This window comes from Melozone crissalis, unplaced genomic scaffold, assembly GCF_028551555.1.
Source record: "Melozone crissalis strain CALT ecotype California unplaced genomic scaffold, PUWL_Pcris_2 ptg000068l_1, whole genome shotgun sequence".
NCBI lineage: Eukaryota > Metazoa > Chordata > Aves > Passeriformes > Passerellidae > Melozone > Melozone crissalis.
This window is the reverse complement of record NW_026535846.1, coordinates 10,701,139-10,705,552: the sequence shown is the minus strand read 5'-3', so window position 1 is coordinate 10,705,552 and position 4,414 is coordinate 10,701,139.

Genomic DNA, 4,414 nt, shown 5'->3' with positions numbered 1-4,414 from the left:
CACGGCTTGTGCTGCTCCCTCAGCTTCAGACAGGTGCACAAACCCCTTGGTTTAACCCACTGGCTGTCATCCTGCAGTCAATGAGACCAGAATTAACTTTCTCTGTTTATGTTTCAACATTTTTATTCTAAAACTGTACGTGGATGCTTGGGTACCAGGTGCATTTCATTGGTACACAAACCATCCCAAGCAGTCCTGTTCTCATCCCTGCAGCAGTACACCACTGCTCACACCCAGCCTGCTGCTCGGGTTCCTTTCCTCCTTCCCATTTAAATGGCACAGACAGCCGAGGAAGAGCCAGGCACTCACCTTGACCCAGACTTTCTCAGCAGGAACAACCAGGTTTGAAATGAGAGAAAATGCTCGGCAGGTGCTCCCAGGGGACTGACCAAAAATAACTGCACTCTCTAGTTAGTGTCCATCCGAGCACCACTAACATTTCTCCTTTAAGAGTGCGGCTGCAGCATTTGATTTACACAAGGTGAGGCGTTTGTTTGCAGTCCCCGGCAGACCCAGCACACAACAGGGAGCAGTCAAACCCAGTTCAATCACCTCTGTAAGGTGCCCGCGCTCTCCACACAGACAAGGCATCTTTTAGGGTGTGATTAACTGTAATTAGGAACCTACCTCTCACCTTTGATTATAGCAGTAGTCTAGACAGCCAGTGTTGGCAGAGAACCGACAAGACTTAAAATTACCTTGTACAAAAATTCCCCAATGCATCGGCTATGCAAGGAAACAGACCGGAGGCTCTCTGGGAAGAGGGTAACACCGAGCAGCACCCGACACTTGGCAGCAGTGAGGAGCAGGTAAGGCTGTTCACAGGGAGCTCCGCTCAGCCGCGGCTTCCACCGGGAGCTCCCCGCGCCCAGCCCGGAGCGCCGCGGGCTGAGCGAGCCGGGTCCGGAGCCCCGAGCGGCTCCTGCGGGGGCACCGCAGAGCAAAGGCTGCTGCAGTCAGCTCTGGCTCGGCACCAGGGCCGGCAGCGTGGCCAGCCCACTGCTCGGGAAACCCACTGAAAAATGCTCCTTCCTTCGGCACGGGCGTGCAGCTGGGGAACCCGGGAATATCCATCCTCCGGTCCTGCAGCCGCGGGATGCTGCGTGGGGCAGGCTGCTGGGAGCTCTCACCTATCTCCTACTACTGCTTGTACCTCTCATTTCCTACTACTGCTGGCAGCTCTCACCTATCTCCTACTACTGCTTGTACCTCTCATTTCCTACTACTGCTGGCAGCTCTCACCTATCTCCTACTACTGCTTGTACCTCTCATTTCCTACTACTGCTGGCAGCTCTCACCTATCTCCTACTACTGCTTGCAGCTCCTACTACTGCTTGCCTTTTTTTGTTTTTAAGGAACCTCTTGGATCATAATTTTAATCAAATCTTTAGAAAACAAGGCATCTAGAAAATTTGGCCAAATGCATTTCAGCTTCATTAAAGAATTTAAAAGCTTCCCTCCCCTCCCCCCAGATTATAATATTTTTTAACTTTAAAAACAAATGTTCTTTTTGAAAATACTGCCATAAAACAATATCTCAGGCCGGAGACAAACTAAGGTTGAAACATAGTTCAGCCCCTGAAATTACTCGCTTTAAATTGTGTATTTTCCATCTCATATAACGCTGTGGCAATACTATGCATTGCTACATGACAGCTCGTTCTGCTTTTAAAACAGCAGCGCTTCAGTAGTAGCTAAATTGATGCCTTTTATGGGTCCATCACTTCCCGAGGGTAATTGATTAGCGGCTGTGAGGGGCTCGGAGATCTAACAGATTACATGTTCTGAGCCTGCTAAATTATTTGAATAGATTTAAGAAGAAAAAGATTCAGAATTTTGTGTGATCCAGTATTACCTGTCCCGATCAGCATTTCCCCTTCCCATATTTTGGCTCAGTTACAAAACAAGTGTGCTAAGCCCAGGGAGCAAGAAGAGTTGAACATGACACCTGTTAAAATATAATAGAAAGCGAGTATATTTTTCCACCGAGAGTTTCTCTGGTGACTGTTTATTCCGCTGTTTAAAGATTACAGCTTTAATCTCGCTCAAGAGGAGAAAACGGAAAGGTCACAGCTCCGTGGAGCTCGGAGCGATCCGCGGGCAGACGGCAGCCGTACAACACGCTGTGCTCCAGGCTCCAGCCTCACAACACATCCTCTGTGCTGCAATTTGGAACCATTTAAACTCAGCTGCCTCAAACACAGCCCGACCCAAGAATAGCCTCGGCTCCCGGGCACAGGTCAGGCGATGCTGAGTCACTTGCTGGCCGGGGCCCAGGCTTTCCAGCTGCCTTGGGCTCGGCCTCCTTAAAGACACAACTTGTGCCTGCCGCACGCAGCCCAGCTCCAGCTGGGCACGGCCAGCCAGGGCTGGCACCCCTGGATACCGGGGGTTTGGCCAGATGCTCGATTCCAGTACGAAATCCTGGTTCGTGCCGCCCTGTTTCCCTCCAGCTCCGGAGCTCAGCGCTGCTGCTGCCTTCCTGCCCATTCAAAGCTACATTCATACATCTCTTTGTAATTATGAATCAACTCCCAGGCATCGGTGCACACCCCAGGCTCACACAGAACGGCAAACAATGTACTGTCACGGGTTGCATCAGCTGCACGATGCTCTCTCATGCCTTCAGGCTTGCTAAAGCTGATCCAACGCTAATATAATAATAGCCTTTTTACCCGCCTCCTCCCCCAACAATTACCGGAGGCTTGGAAAGCCATTGAAATGCAAATAGCACACGGAGAGGTTATTGGGAACCAGGCTGGGAAGGTACAAATGCTGTCCCGCTAGTTTCCTTTAGTTTGACACGTAACGGGACTGTAGCCCTGAATTTCTCTTTGTATAAACAGGGAGAGAGGCAATATCGTGGATGTACAGACCGCCAAGTGTAGGAGCTGAAGTGCATCTTCTCCAGCACGGCTTCTCTTATCTGGAACCCCTGTTACCCCCCTCAGCTGCTGCAGGAGCAGAGAACCGCACAGCGCACAAGTGTCTGTAGCTCCGGTAATACCAGCGTGCCCAACTACACAAACTCACAGAAACGCGCGCAGTGTGGGTGTGAAAGGTCTTGCCCCCACAAGGCAAGGCACTGTGGAGCCTGCAGTTTGCTCTGTGGCCACAGATGAAAGTCAGAAATACAGCATCCCTCTCCCTGCTACCCCACCGCATCCTTCAGCCCAAGCGCTTCCACAGGGGCCAGGACCCCCTCCCTGCCCCCCGCCCCATCATGGTCTGTTTGCCTGCTGTCGTTTCAGGTAATGTTTCCACCGAGGACAACAAAAGGGCTTTCTGGACCCAAGGCGGTCCTGACACTCGGCTGGAGCAGCAGCGTGTACCATGCTGGGAGGTGACATGGGACTACGATGACCCAGACACTTCTTCAGCCTCTCAATCCCCAGTAACACTTCAGGAATACCTCCTTAAAATAGGCTGCATCCTCATCCCCTCTTCTGCAGCAAAACAACCTATAAATATCACAAAGAAGATGTTTACCCTGTTATAAACAAATTCCTACCCCCGTTCAAAAGAGCCATAGAGAAGAGGGTCCAGCAGCCGGCGCACAAGGAGTAACTTGTTTGGTTTGGCGAGAAGGCGGCTGAGGCGAATCTAAGAGCAGTTTGCCGCTACTCAAGCGCAGTTATTAACGCGCCAGAGCCAACACAGCTGGGGGTGATGGCTTAAGGGTCAGTGGGAGGGGCAGCCTGAACCCAGGGGAATCTTCTTGCCAAGGTAGTGACCAGCACAGCCACTGGTCATCTCTGGGGGGGGCACGGGAGCTTTCAGCCCTGGAGCTTTTCACAGGTGGCTGTGGCTGATGTAACTTGGTGTCCATGGGTCCCGCTCCGATGGGGCTTTTGGGCTGGAGACCTCCAGAGGTCGCTTCCAGCCAACAATTCCATAGCTCCGTAACCTCCACGTGAAACACCTGGCATTAAAGGGTGAAACTGCAGCAGCTCCTTCCCCTGTACTTCTGTATTGTCCCCGGAGCAGGGCACAGCTCCCAGGCCGCGTCACCGCCCCATCCCAGCGGGAACGCGCGGCTGTCCGTGCCCGGGGCTGCGGGCACACGGGGCTCCCCCGGTGCCGCGGCTGACAGCGGCAGTCCCCAACCCTCCCTCGTTCCCTGCGCGTCCCCCATCGCTGTTTGGCGCCCGCCTCTCCCCGCTCGGGCGAGCAGATGCGGCACTGATGCCGATGTGGCGGAAGGATGCGCGCCGGGGCCGCGTTTCGGCAAAGGGCGGCGGGTGCCGGCACTCGGCCGTGCTCCGGGGCCCGCGGGTCTCCGGCAGAAACCCCTCGGGTCCTCTGCATACACCCCTGGGCTGCGCGGGGCCGGGCGGGGGCGCGGCCCGGCGGGGAGGGCGGGGGGCGGTGGCGCGCAGCGTCCGCCCCTCACGGCCGCGTCCCGCCCCGGCGG